At 33.9% G+C, this 15902-nt stretch overlaps 1 protein-coding gene across 1 annotated transcript in view; it reads right to left on the reverse strand.

Moving 5' to 3' along the window:
• Positions 1–15069, reverse strand: part of LOC142978171 (putative E3 ubiquitin-protein ligase RNF144A) — a 162277-nt gene extending 147208 nt beyond the window's left edge. Inside the window, exons 1-2 of the mRNA XM_076122494.1 lie at positions 14576–15069; positions 4821–4864 (exon numbers count right to left, since the gene is read on the reverse strand). The gene's annotated coding sequence lies outside the window, so the exon portion shown is untranslated. The remainder of the gene's footprint in view (positions 1–4820; positions 4865–14575) is intronic.
• Between the last annotated feature and the right edge of the window lie 833 nt (positions 15070–15902).

Raw genomic sequence — 15902 nt, forward strand, 5'->3', positions numbered from 1 at the left:
GGATGCAGCTGGATACCAGTGTTTTACGTGGAGCGACTGCCTATCTGACCTCCACAACCCAGTTACCTGGGTCATAACACGATACCCTTCGGTAAGACTGGTTGTCAGACTTTCAAGCTTCTGACTACTGCTAACGACTGTCAAAGATCTTCAAAAATGACAGCCGGGACCCACAATTTAACGTGCCTTCCAAACCCGGAGGAACTCGATATGTATAAGATGGTCACCCATCCACTGATCAACCTCGGCAAGCGTCGCTTAACGCCGGAGATCTATCCGTGCGGCTGTTGTTAACTAAGCCACGAGCTCACTCGTTCCACGCACCGAACAAATTAAGAGCACTGCCATTAAGACGCGTTACTTCAAACTTGCATAATCTCATTCACATTAGTGTAACGATCGAAATAAAACTAAAAATATTTGCGTGTTCTGAATCTATTGTAATGGGGCCTTTCACAGTTACTTAATAGTTTGAATGGTTTCATGGAGAAGGTTTGGGTAGGCCTAGTTGGAATAGATAAATAAATAAATAAATAATAAAATTAACCCACTAATGTCCCACTGCTGGGCAATGGTCCTTGAGTCCACCAAGCTGGCCGATTGCAGGACAGTTCTTGAAGGTATGCAAAGTCTGGAGGTTCTAAAGAACTACAAAATCATACCACTCGGCTATCACTGCTCGCTAGTTGGAACAGAAGTAATGGAAAATACCTTGTATGACGCTTGTATAAACAGCCATGTTTTTAAACAACGATACGCTCTGTAGCATAAATTACGAAGGTATATTCTTCGCAAGTTAATTGTTTCAAGTCAAGTTAATAAAAGATTTCCAGGGAGGCGTTTGACACTGACTGAGCCTAGAAAATAAGATGACTGAAATATTATAGAAAATAACATTTGGAATTTCTGTACGCTACTTTTGGTAAACATTCCCAGTATTCTTATCCGAAAGTCTACAATAATATTCCTAAAGTTTTCCGTCTAACTACAAACAACAGATGCCATACAAAGCATGAGTGCGCATGCACTCAAAGAACTCGTATAGCACTAAACCGCAAGTCGAACAATAATAACATAACTTGTTCAGTGTTCGCACTTTACGACCTTGCGCGTCTTAAACGGGCGGAACTGCGGAACGAACGACTTGTTACTTCGTTGTAAACTGCTGGACTGATTGTGATAGGTTTTTGGATTTAGTTAGTGATATTAAATGATGTATTGCATAAGTATCAAACAGTATCCTCACATTATGAGTGCCTCTGTGGCGCGGTCCAGAGTGTATCCTACTGTTAAACACGAGGTACCGGATTCGATTCCCGAGTCAGGCAAATTATTTAAATCTTTCGTTTTTTTATTCTCTCTTTCACCAAGTCCATGGCAATAAGCTCGCTCATTACGTAGAACTAACATTGTTAATGCCGAAACAAGCCCACATTTCATACAACTCTGCCCTCATCTTCGGGTATAACATGAGAAGCATTGTGACTCGTACACTAAAAACTTACTTTTAAAGATATAATCAAGCAGTAGACACGAATCAACGAGTAGTAACGAAAGAGAAGAAAAGAAACTGCTTCAATTTTATTATTCTTTGAATATCAATTTCCTTATGTCTATGAGATATTTTTTCCTTCTTTGAAGTAACATTGTTTGGAGATCCCTCCATAATTAAGGAAGGGATCAGAAAAAAAAACATCCAAACTCATACAAAATTTATTTTTACCCGTGGTCCTTTAATGAAATCGAAATTCCACGTGTAAGGACTCCAAAATAATATATAGAAAGATATATACGTTCACGACCTTGCAGCACTGACATAGGCAGGACGGCTTTAGCATACTAATAGGTCTTATCACTTGAGGAAAACATAGAGTTACATAATCGAAACGTTTAATTCTATTTGCATTACGTTTAGTACGTTTAAAAAACCAGTTTTCAAAAATGTACCTATTTACTATACTATATAGATACTTCCATAAGATTGATGTTAAATTAGATATTTGTATAAATATAGTGTGTTTCACTTAACTTTGTATGTAAGGTTTGCTACACATTCGGATCGGCATTAAGCCGGCCTAGCGGGGCGGCAAAACCGAATATCTATAGATGCACCCGATCGGCACAAGCCGAACAAGTGTGTAGAGCCGGTTTTGTTGTTCGATAAATATTGCCGAACCGAAAGTGAAGCCTCAGAATGTCACAAGATTCACAAGTCCGTACTATCAACCGCGCAACAGATAACGTAAAATTAGTACTATAACAATGACAGATTTTTTGGTAATAGCTATAGCAATTTATTGAACACATGTATTTTGGTATGATTCATATAAACGGACGAAGCAAGACTAAAAAGTATTTTAAACATGTTTACAAATTCTAGTTTCTTATTTAACTCACGTCTCAAACTTCATATTTTGACCACAGCACGTTTATCAAAGCAGTTTTAAGGTCACCTAGCCATATACAGTAAGCTACATGACTACATCCCACACGGAAAATATCCTATAACACCCAATAAAGATACTGAACTGTTCCTTATTGCCGAACCAACATAATACGTGAACAGCTTTAAAAATAAGTTTTCAAAACGAATATAGAGATCCTGCCCAATTTTCTGACAAATTTACCTCATGAGACATCTCCCGAAGGCAATGATGGTTTGGGCATCGCAGCCACGACACTGCCTTTTGTTTGTGGTTGGCGATTTTGCATTACTTGGAGAATTTTCTAGCGTGCAAGGTTTTCTCCCGGTTTATTATATTAATAAAGCAAGTGTTAAAAAATAACCCAATACTGTTCCTCTGTTGGGCAATGTGGAAGGTCTAGAGTGATAATCAATTATTATCAGATGCCCAAATTAAAGCATGATCTAATATCGAAGCAAAAATCCCATATTATTCACAAAATACAAGGAAATATATTTAAAGCAGTCGTTAAGTCAAGTTTCTAGACACTCCTAACAGTAATTCCCCAACAATTATACCAAAAGTCATCCATCAAACAAACAAACAAATCACTGGTTGCACAACAGTCAATGTTTTATCTTCACGGGCGTAATGCGTTACGTCACGCATAGGAAAGTGTCATCTGTGTTACTTTCACCCGAGACTGTGTAACTCACAACGTGTTGTCTAGAAGGTATAGAGGATAAATCGTAGTTTTTTTTGGCGTTCGAGAAAGTTTTTTGATGTTTGCATGATAGACTATAGTGCTTTTAAGTTCGGAGACAGACATCTTGCAGATCCAATCAATCAAGTGTGCAAAAATGTCAAGGAATCGAGAATATTGTTAATCCATGTTGTACTATTAGATATAGATATTTAAAGTGGCTGTATTCTGGCATTTTAATCAGTCCAAGTTCTGTCTATGAAGTAGTCATAATGCTATGACTACTTCATAGACATGCTATGCTTTATAGAATTATCCATGTTAGAACTTGAAAATCTTAGCATGAGCCTGTACGGCTCTTAAAGTCACAACATTCTAACTTTTTTTCTTTGTTAGCACTATCTCACTGCTGGGCAAAGGCCTCCCCATTTTTGTCAAGTGATTCTCCTGATTCCGATCATCAATCGATTCCAATCACTATCAAAGGCATTAAGGTCTTAAAAATAAATCATAATTTTAATGTTGAATGTTTTACGTTACATTCGGTAAAGTAGATAAAAAGTTAGGGTCTAATAATGACATGACATGTGTATGTTGACAACATTTTAAACTGCAGTCAAATTAAAAAATCATTGACCGATATAATTATCTATTTGCTTATAAAATAGAATGAAGTTATTTAACCTTGGTTAATATTTAAATAAGTGCAGTGATTTATCAATACACTAATATGCATTCAATTCGACTAAATTACGTCAAATTAATTCAATTTTATTCATTCGGGTCAATTTGTGATGGTCAAAGTTACAATCACTAGACTATCGATAGATTATAGCTGTATTAACATAATATGATTGTAGTCATTTGCAAATCAGATTAAATTAATAACCTACAATTAATTTAATAGGCTATTTAATACTTAAGTAAAGACATTCTATTGAAAATGATTCCTGAGGAGGGTTGGCGTTTGTTAGGCAGCTGGTTGTAAAAACATAATCTCTTTACAGCAGAATTAACAAGTTGTGCCGACTCCTCTTAATGTGAGACAAAATAAAGACAAAGAAGAAAAGCATTTTCACCAACAGTCTTATAAACTGTCTATCAGTCTGAGACTATGGTCCACAGAACAAGTAAAAAGATCTGTCTGTCTATACGCGTTTACGCAGGCGGTCAAATTGTAGAAAAAAATCGTCCTTGGATAGATGAAAGTTCCCATTCAGCTTATTATGGGTACTATTTTAAACGGTTAATAAAGCTTTCGACAATCAAAAACCTTCACAGAAAGTTCCAGAAGAAAATCCTCAATAAAAATAGGTTAGCATGTCGCAATCTTCAATCTGACTGTGTTAAACACGGCCGCGTTAAACAATGATTGATGATCGAAATACAGCCCTTGACTAACGAGGACTCATTGATATAAAGTACTGCTTTGTTTTATGAGCACACTCACAGTTGAAAAACAGCTTAACACTACAAAAATAATACATGACTTAAGCCTTTTTTGAACTGAGAAAACCACCTTCTGTAAAGAAAATTGTTGGACCCAGAACATCAGAGGAAGAAAAGCATAATTCTAAAAAAGAATACATAACTTAAGCCTTTTTGGAAGTGAGAAGATTAGCTTAAGTAAATTGTCGGATGTTCATTAGAAGAATGACGTATGATGATACGATAGTATGTGTACTTAAGTCGTTCTTGAATGTGTTGCTTACCATTATGAAGTAAAACTGCTGTGTATGTGCGCGCCTTTCGCCCCCTGTAACAAGAAAAAAGAGTATAAGATTCATCAGGTTTTTAGATTTTAGGCTATTAATACTAATAAGGTAGCGAAATCCAGCGACGGTTTTTATTTGCTAGATGCAATAGAAAACCTAGTGAACTAAATCCAAAAAGTCGAGCGTTATAAACCTACATTTTTATATTTTTTATATCGTACATATTTATGGTTATCTTTATACTCCTCGGCTGGGAACTGGGACAGTAACTATCAATTCCATACAACACATGGATAACCGAATTAGAGCCGTATGTGACATGGTTTTACTTCAACATCTCCTTTAGGTTTGTATACAAGTTTTTAGTTCCCCTAATGACCGCTAGAGGCGCTGATCAAAACTTAATATTTTGACTTTATAACATTAAAGTTTTGCTTAAAAAAATATTTTATAATAAGAAAATAGGAATTTTGTAGAAAACATGAGTACCAGTCAAAATTAATTTCAAAGTAGGTACCTGCCTATCTTAACGTAGCAATAAAAACATGATTACCTACTAATAAACAGATTCACGACCGACTTTTAGTATGAGTAATCAATATATTAATAATAAAAAAATACCAACTCATGAATAACCGTAAATTGACCGCTAACCTCCGGTAAACTCGTATAAATTTTCCCTTTGATACAAAACCAGATATAACATCTGCAAAGAAAAAGGGCTTAAGTGGTATTAGATTGCTTACGTTTTATGCTCTCTTACATTTTTTCAGTTAAGAATACGAGCAACGATTTCGTGCTTATTCCGTCTTTAGTTTTTATAAAACTGAGTTGCGGATATTTCACGTTAAAGATTAGTTTTAACATTAATACATTCATATGAATTAAATTCAATTTATCGTAATAGTCTAAATCAGTTTAAAAATTGTCAAATATATTTAATTATTCATCCTCAATACTTTAAAACGCAAATAATTGCCATTTTACCGCGAGCCTACATAATGAATCGCATAAATATTTTTAAAAACATATTGCCTCGTTTATAGGAAGTAATTGAATAACGGTACTGTGGTCTTAATCGAAGAACCGGTCACCATTTAAATAAACAACATGCAATTATTGTTTTAAAACCAACTGTGAACGAGTAAAAGCATAAATTCATACATACATAATATCACGCCTGTTATACTGGAAGGTTTCGGCAGAGGTGTATGAAATACACCCACGTTTCGTTCTTAACAATTTTAGTTCAATGTTAAAGAAGGCAAACCTATTGCCATTTACCGGGCACTTTACCAACCATCGGGCTACTAACTATTGTGAAATATTCTAATATAAATTAGAAAATATAACTTTGCTCGGCCCGGGAATCGAACCCTAGACTTCATGGTCAACAGTCGGATACACTAACAACCGCACTACAGAGGCAGTCGTAAAAGCACATTCAATTGAATACCCTTTACTTGATCGTTATTTACATTTCAAAAAAAAAAAAAAAGTATTCTTAAATCAAGGTTAAATAAAACTAACAGGAAACTTTCAGGCAACGATTTTTGAACGTAATCTGTCAAAATTTGACTAGTACCCGAGACTATCCAGAACTTTGAATACCTTCTGGTTAATATCGATAACACCAAAGATCTAGAACTTTCTCAAAGTAATTCGTTTAAAGAAATGACGTTAACACACGTCATACATAATCCACTCGGACCGCGTCACCGTCTATCGACCTCTATAAAATTAAACCATCCAATAAAATCTACAAGAATCACAAGCCAGCAACCGATTCTATATATAACTTTAACCCACATACTGTAGTTCAATGACTGCCGGTTAATTTTATATGTGGCCCGTTTTTTGTAAGTGCAACCGACGGATTGAACAAAAAAGGTTTACTACGTACTATAGATAACTGATAGTCTGCTGAACTAAAGTGTTAAATAATATACAGTCTTGGACAAAATTCATACTACTATTATAAAATAAATAAAAAATACTAATAATATAAAATATAATTATATAAAATAGTTAATAATAATAATAAACTTAGTAAAGAACTTTTGATTACGATCAATAATTTTGTTTATTTTATAAAATAAAATAAAGTAGCTGTATCGAAAGTTATTGTACTATAAAATCATTAAAAATCATCTGCAATTTTATTATAAACTACGGCGCACTACTGAGCCTATAGCCTTCCTCGATAAATGGGCTATCTAACACTGAAAGAATTCTTCAAATCGGACCAGTAGTTCCTGAGATTAGCGCGTTCAAACAAACAAACAAACAAACTCTTCAGCTTTATAATATTAAGTATAGATGGGCTATCTAACACTGAAAGAATTCTTCAAATCGGACCAGTAGTTCCTGAGATTAGCGCGTTCAAACAAACAAACAAACAAACAAACAAACAAACAAACTCTTCAGCTTTATAATATTAAGTATAGATTAGTATAGATTGAAATCCAGTTCCTAATTTTTGTTTGATTTTGTTAATCAGTAAAGAAGTATTCATTTTATTCCGAGAAGAATTCCATCTTCCGATTGTGGAATGATTCCAGAATGGTATAAAACATTCCATTGCATATCGTTGCGTTTAATAGACTTGTTTATAAGTTATAAATAATAATGCAGGCAGTAAGTAACTGCATGTATAATTGATGCAAAAATAATTCTGTCTGTCAGCCAAGCTTTTAACGACCTGCACCATTTAAACGCTGGCACAAAATTTGATATAAAGATATCATAAATCCTGTACGAGAAGGTAAGAAAAAATGCCTACATAACATCAAGCCTGTAATACCCGAAGGTGTAGGAAATACAACCGCGTTTCGCCATAAACAATGTTAGTCCTATATAATAGGAGCGTGCCTATTGCCATATACCGGACAAGTAACCAAACTCCGGGCTACTTAGGCAATGAATAATAGCACACTATACGACCTAGGAATTGAACCAAGGAACTCGTGTTCAGTATACACTACAGCCCGCAGAAGCAGCCATATGCTGTTAAAAACTGCGTTTCAATCAGCTCTCAAGTCAAACAAGCGAACAGACATGAGGAAGTCGAAGATAAAGATAACACATTGCAAACTAAACATAGATTATTCACTAAAAAACACCCACCAGCTGTTTATAGCCGCCGGTAATATAAATCAAATGAGGGAAACTAGTTATTCTTGTAGAGAGCTAACATCGCTAGACACGTTACTCTTTTAAATCGTGAATGAGAAACACCACGTATTGTAAGCTTTTAACCTCACAGCTTGTAAACTACTGGACATAGAAAATTAGAAACATTAAACTTCTCCTTTAAGCCATTAATGTCCCACTGCTGAGCAAGGGTCTCCTCCCAGGGTGAGAGAGGGTTTAGGACTTGAGTCCACCATGCTCGCCAAGTTCGGGTTGAGGATTTAGACAACATTGCTAAGAAAAAATATTCTGGAGTCCCATGTAATATAAAAAATTATGATATCTTAAATCTGGTGTAGAAAATTCCGCCTACTAGCAGATCCAGTGGGACTCAGAATCCACACAAAAATATAGGCACAACAGCGCCTCAAGAAACCAATATGTTGGGAATGTTCCAGAAACCCCTCATTTCCTTTGCAATTCGTTTAATACTTTAAAAGAAAACTCTCCAACTCGAAGCATTGACGTAGCAACAAGTTAAACTTGTTTCCTGATTGCATTTAATTATATATGTAGGTATTGCCTATTCAAATGCACTTACGAAGGTCAAAAAACAAATACCTAGGCAAACGTTATTCACACCAAATATAAACTTAACATGTGTGAGTGAATACACATAGAAATCAACTTCTCGTGATGAGTTGAAGATAACGTATATTTTTTCTGAAGTTACAAAAAGCGCGAGTAATACGGATGAATGAATAGGAGATACCTATTGCTGAGTGTAGTAGCTTGTTATGTTTCTGATACGGTATCAACCAAGAAATGTATAAGCAGGTTGAAAAATAATAAAATAAAATAATTTCAGGCTATTTGCAATATTTTCTCTCAACCATACTTTTAACAAGTCTTAGAGCACTTTTATACCGTTGAAATTTCCAAAGAGCATGTATCATTAAATCGTGGTTATAAATATTTTATAGGTGAGTCAAGTTGTCATAGAGGGCACTTCTGACTCATTTTAACAACTCCATAATGTTCAACAATGGTTAGTATACTTTTTGCACTAAAATAAAATAAAAACTAGTTCTATTTGTGACCACCATTACCTTGAAAAGCCTCTAATAAAGCCTAGGAATTTCAAAACGAAGATTTCCTTCTTACCTACATGACATAACCAAAAAGTTACATCTTTTTAGACGGAAACGGTCGTAAAATAATGCGTAATGTAAGCAAAAAATAAACGACATAATGACATACATAATTTAAAAAATAGATTAAGAGTTCACATTTGCGGTTACACAAGAGAACGTAAAACAATGGACCATGGAAGACTTAGGAAAGAGACATCTAGACAAGACTTGAAGACTTTTCTACATCCTGAATAAACAATGTAATACTTATTTCTTCCTAGCATTTACCTACTTACTTAATTCTGGATATAATAGGCTAGTGTTGATAGCGAATTCTCTATTTAATAGCGAATATTAGGATCATTTTATTATATCTATATTCCATTATTGGTAGAAAAAGCATTTGCAGCATAAAGCATTACAAGATTTCTTCTTTGACAGTTATCAGTTTAAACAATAACTATAACTAATCATCTTATTCCACATCCAATAGGATATTAGTAGTAGTAGAGTATTCATGATAAGAAAGCAACAAAAGGTATCCTAGAACTTTAGTAGGTACGAAGAACAGCTCCAACAAAAGTTCTCTGTGTTAATTCAAGTACCAACGAAATTAAATTCCTCTGTCAGACTTACTTTTTATTTGCTCGAGATGAAAGGCGTTTGATTAGAATTTACGGAATATTAAAAGTCTTAAGGGTTCTTTGAAATTACAGAACATAACGGTGTTATGAGATGATCTATAGATCAAATAATATTTTTGGTTTCGTAATATTAATGGAAATAATGAAATACCTAAGATTATTTATTTACCTATAAATGCCGAAAAACCATAATCATCACAAAATAAATAAAAGCAAAACTTCTACGTAGCTACCTATTAAGATTGATTAATATTTTATGTACCTACCTACTAAAGATATTTTTGAGGGGGTAGGACAGGCAAAAATGCATGAAGGAATGTTTTCCATTCAACGAAACTTGGTAATAGGTTCTTTTACCAATAGGAAGAAGCTTGTTTCTATCTTTAACCATCTAAACTATTCCGCATACAATCACGTTCGTGACTTAATATTTTTAGAATCATCATTATTTAAAACCGTCACATCACAGCAGGGCTACCGATATAAAACACAAAACTGTGACTATCTCCGTATCCTACTTATACTACATTAATAATGTAAGTATGGATGGATGTTTGTTACTCTTTCATGACAAAACTACTGGACTGTTTTAAATGAAATTTGGCACACTTATAGCTTATAACCTGGATTAACACATAGGATACTTTGAACCCCGGAAAATCTTTTTACGCGGACGTAGTCGCGGGCAGAAGCTAGTAATAATCTCTGTAATAGCCGTAAGTTCAATTGCCTCTTAGTCGAGACGAATCGGTAAAATATGGCCAGCGATTTAATATAGGTAATTGTATTTGGCTTTTTGTATTAATCTTCTTCAAGGTTATGCCGCGTTTTTTGTGGCAGAGATAATTAAAAACTCTTTTGACAGGTAAAGTTCGAGAGATAAATTAATTTCGAGATTCTGAAGATATGAGAATCTAGATTTAGTGTAAAAAATCGTAAGCCCTTTTATTTTTTGAATATAATGGTTTTTCTGGACTCAAAAACAAAATAATTCTTACATGTATACAATGTGAATGATCAAGCCTTTTTACCATACGAGTAACGAGAGACCAAAGAAATATACCTAATTCTTTGTTTCCCAAAATGTTGTTTTAATGTTCAACTTCGTCATAACACATAAACCTCTCTGAACTATCAAAGTATTAGCACTATCGTGCTAGCTCGCGAGGTCAAACGCTTGCACAAATATTGTACTGTCATGTTAAATCTGAATTGTAGGCTCGAACAAACATTTTAAAGGTTGGACTCTTTTTTATTCGCACCTAGTTATTTGTTTTGATAACTTGACAAACATGACTTTTCGTAGCTTGCCGGTAAAAGAATTTGGATAAAAAGGTGGAGACTTGCTCAGCCGTGGGACATTCAAACAGACAAAAAAAATCAGTACATCATCACCAACCTAGCCTTTCTTCCAACTATGTTGAAGTCGGCTTCCAGTCCCACCGGATGAAGCTGAATACCAGTATTTTACATAGAACGACTGCCTTCCTGGTCTCTACAACCCTTTTACCTGGGTTATTACACGATCTGCTCAGTAAAACTGGTTGTCATATATCAAGCTTTTGACTACTGGTAACGATTGTCAAAGATTTTTTAATATAGGTACTTAACAGTAAAATTCAACTGAATAATTTTCTATCTGGCCCTAAAAGGTATCTACTACAGTGTTATTTTCTCGTCATTACGAGTGTTCGAGATTTGTTTAAATTGAATGTAATCGGCATAATGATCCGAATGATTCGGTCTCAAATTGAGTCAAGTTGTACAAAGATGATGATGATAATTTGATGACGGCTCTTGATTGTGTTATAGGCGCTATTTATTTAGATATGATTGCTGTTCCCAATGGATATGAGTACCCGTTGATGTCCCTCATAATAAATACTACCTAGATAGGCATATTTTTCGTGTTAATTTTGTCTGGAGTTAGTTACCTTTCATATTTCTTGCACTAACTACCCAGGTACCTAATTTATTATCTCGTTTTATGGACCGATAGTAAATTCCTTCCTCAGTATTTGCGTCAAAATAATGGTCCATTAAATCGTTCAAATAAAAACCGTTACCAAGAACTTAAGACTCAAAAAAGCAGACTTTCCTTCCTTATCAAAACTTAACGATTGAATACTTTTTAAAATCAATAAGTGGCCATGCTAAATCGTAAGTAATCCGTGTATAAACGCGTTCGCCGGCGAAAGTGGGCAGGGGCGGCGCCTGCGCCGGTCCGGTAAGTGAAAGTGCCAACGAAAGCAGACTGCGGAAGAACTGCTTTCAACGTCGCCTCCCTACGATATCCTGTTTTAACCAGTTGATAAAAGTACAACACTAAAATCAATGGCCGATTATATCCACTATAATTGTATGAAAACTGTATTTTCGTAACTACAGTCTTGTTTGCTTATGAGTTGAACTAAAAACTCTTCAGTATCAAGGGTGATATACCTAGGTATCTACTTGTAGTTGTATAGTTAGCATGTATATGTGTTTTCCATGTATTCCTAAATGTGTATTTAATGACAATGGATGTTAGGCTTCCATTTTACAGTGCGGGACTTGAATCATAACTAAAATGTAGGCTAATATGTCTACCTCAAACTTCAAGGAAATTAGGCATACCTAACTAGTCTTCTAATTAATACTTCTGTATGAGATATTTTCAGACTTTTTCATTGATAATAAAGAGAATTTAGGTAACAAAGACATTGGGTATAATTATATTTTTCCTCATTTTGTTTAAAATGCTGATAATTAATAGGTGGCTATGTACACTGTCACTGGTGTCTCTTTAGGTACCTATTTGAATATCACATAACCACTAAATTCAGTTTACATTTAACAATAATTTCAGTGCAGAAGTTAAAGCTGCAATGCAGCAATTGCTGTATTTTTTTTAAGACATTTCCCGCACTCAGTATTGACATTCTCTTATCACACTGTACAGTACCAGCAGGTTGTATTACTCTAATTTTAAATTGTCATTTTCTATGCCAATGACTGTCACTGTGAATAATTAAATTAACATATCTATGCATTAGGTACAATGCAAAGTATGTTACAACACTAACAGGTACCTACCTGGGTAGGTACATATCTACAAAATGAATTAAATTTGTATGTAATTCATACTCTGTATTGAAAATTAGTTTTAAAACAATTGCTGTTTTCAATTCATTTTCACAAGAACAATAGTGACCAATGCAATGAATGCATACATTGCAAAATAATATGTGTACAGACTACCAATGTCTTAGTGACTCTATTATATTAAAATATATGACATTATATGCATTGTGCTGTCTAATTAATGGTATAGGGATTTTCCTTGATAAATCAAAGTGATTTATTGATGAGCTGTCACAAGACTAGTTGAAATCTGAGATAAGGTATGTATGTTAGTACCTAACTACGTACCAAGGTAGGTAGGTTACTTAGTAACATCATAATTTTTTATGACAATGACACCAATTATTTAGGTAAAATATTACCAATTATTTTTTTGAGTTTAAGTTAAACAAGAGAAGTTTGTAAGGATTGTATTAAGTGGCATTATTTGGTCTTTGCCTACTTGTATGAGAAACAGGCAGATTTTATTAATGTATGTATGTAAGATAGTAGTAGCAATACTTATAACTCATCTCTGGCTCTTGAACACTCCAAAAAAATTGTTTATGTTTTCAAAACAACAATGGCAAAAAGTTTTCAGTAAAAAAATTAAGGTTACTCAAAAATATTTTTTTGCTGTAAGTGCAATAAACTCCTTTCAATGTCATTTAAAAGAAGTTATTTATTAATCCATTAATAATAGTGTTAAACCGGAACACAATAAGTTGTCAAAAACAAACATTAGTTCTTTGATATTATTATGATTTTTCTTAAATTTTGTCATTATTTTTTTACATATTTTCTTGTTATCTGTAATTATTGATAAATCTTATGTATATATGTATGTGTGTGTATATATGTAATGTAGCTCATAACTTATAGTTGAAAAATGTCAAGTGATAGAGATTTACTATACAAGATTATTATCTAGTGGTTAACATATATGGCATAGTATGATTACTATACGTGAAGTCTAAGCTTATTCGTAAGAAAAATACCTAGGTACGTAGCTAATATTTATCTGTGCACTGTTCATGACCTTAGTGTGTTGTTTATCAGCTACTATCAGTAAAATAATACAGGTGGACAGACATTTTTCTAGAATATGAAAACCACAAGCCTAATATGTCTTGCCCTGTAGACTGTTAGGGTAACTGGTAATCATGAGGTTTCATGTTCAATACCCTGTTCAGACAAAGTGCTATCTTGTTATGACAAAAATCCAATAACAACAGAGAAATATGGGTGCTCTACCTACACCTTCGAGTACAACAGGCATGATGTTAATACACAATAGTATTTTCTATAATCATTATTTAGAGTAAGAATATATAAAATAGGTATATACCTAGTTCATTACAATAATGATGTCTAGGTGACATTACATCACAGCCTTGATTAGTCCGTTATTAAGCTACTGTTCAATAATAAATGTCACAGCATTAAATTTAATTGGCATTTGACAAGATAGGTACATAGTTAGAACAGTTTTTGAACAAAAATTTATTATTACGACAAGAGTACAAAACATCAAGTTTTGATAACAATCAGTAATACTAATGAACTTAAGAACCTATTTGTAAAGTGATTACGACACTAATTAGACTGTCGACTAAATAGACAACTAAATTCCATAATAATGAGCCCATCGAACAACAAGCCAAGGAAAGCAAACATTCAGTCTCTCAACTCAGTGGCACAGGAACGCAAACATAATGCCAAGATAGAAAACAGGTCGTACCGGGTATGCATCAAAGTCGCCACGGCACAAATGAGCCAGCATGGCTCTCACGGCGCAGGAACCGCAAACAAACACCGATACTTCACTTAACACGTACAGCGCAAAGTTGATCAACTTAACCCACCTTCACATCACGCACCATTTATCGATTACACTAATGAATTTACCTACAATAGACACCAATTACACTTTACACCAATCACAAAAATCAGTGCGGATATCTTCCACAAAATGTACACAAATAAACCACCTCCGTGAGACTACTTGCGAAATGATATGTCAACTACCTACGTCAATGATCTCATGTATACCGAGAAAGAATCACTTCTTAAACTAAACTTTACAGGTATTTACAACAAATTAATTAAATTCACAACTGAAATACAAGTGATTGATGATGTTTTGCGTCTTTTCGTTAGAAATATCATGAAATTTGAGCGATATGCAAACAAGCGAACTACCGCTACGCGAACCTATCGAAAACTGGCACAATATTATTGCCAACCCAACAAATAGAAAAATCTTAGGCTGACAGCAGTTTGACAGCTGACGTTTAAAGTGATAACAGCTTAGAATTAAAAATTCTACCATTGAGTGAATTTTTTTTTTACTTGGTTATTATTGGCGACTGTCATTGTGTAGGTACCGAATTTCGACTGATCGACATTTTTTTAAGAGCTGTCTGAAAAATTGTATTACCTACCCCGAGTCTAATATGCGGTAAAAGACGCTCGTTGTTGTAATCAAAGCACTGAGTTTAGTGGTGCTTAATTTGTGGCATTCGTTTAATGTTTTAAGATGTTTATTGAAGTTAGGATTCGATTTCGTAACAAATAGCAACAATCATATAAAAATTGTTTTATTATATATCATATTTCCAAGAGAAACACTGTTACGAGCTGTCTTAAGATTCCTGTTAGAGAAATGCTACTGATATTTTAAACAATCACTTATTGTGTTAAACTTCTGATGCAGTACCTAAATTTTTTCTGCAATGCCACATTATCCACAGATAATAAAGTTTTTTATAAATTCCAGCGTAGGAAAACTAGAATCAAATCTCTTTTTTCTCGGTCACGAATTTAATAAATAAAACACTTTTATTGATGTTGGAACGAGCTACCTCTTAATTAATTTTATATTTTAAATATGCATACATTTTTTCACTTCCGAATGTACTACACGAAACGGTAAACGAAGACATAATGTTCCTTTCATGTAGTTACTAGATGTCGCTTCCAACAATTTATCTTTCTTGGATGTCATCTCTGTTCTTATTTTTGTTGTATTGCATTTTCAATGATATATTTCAGTATTTATTTTGGAT

Source organism: Anticarsia gemmatalis, chromosome 14 (genome assembly GCF_050436995.1).
Source record: "Anticarsia gemmatalis isolate Benzon Research Colony breed Stoneville strain chromosome 14, ilAntGemm2 primary, whole genome shotgun sequence".
NCBI lineage: Eukaryota > Metazoa > Arthropoda > Insecta > Lepidoptera > Erebidae > Anticarsia > Anticarsia gemmatalis.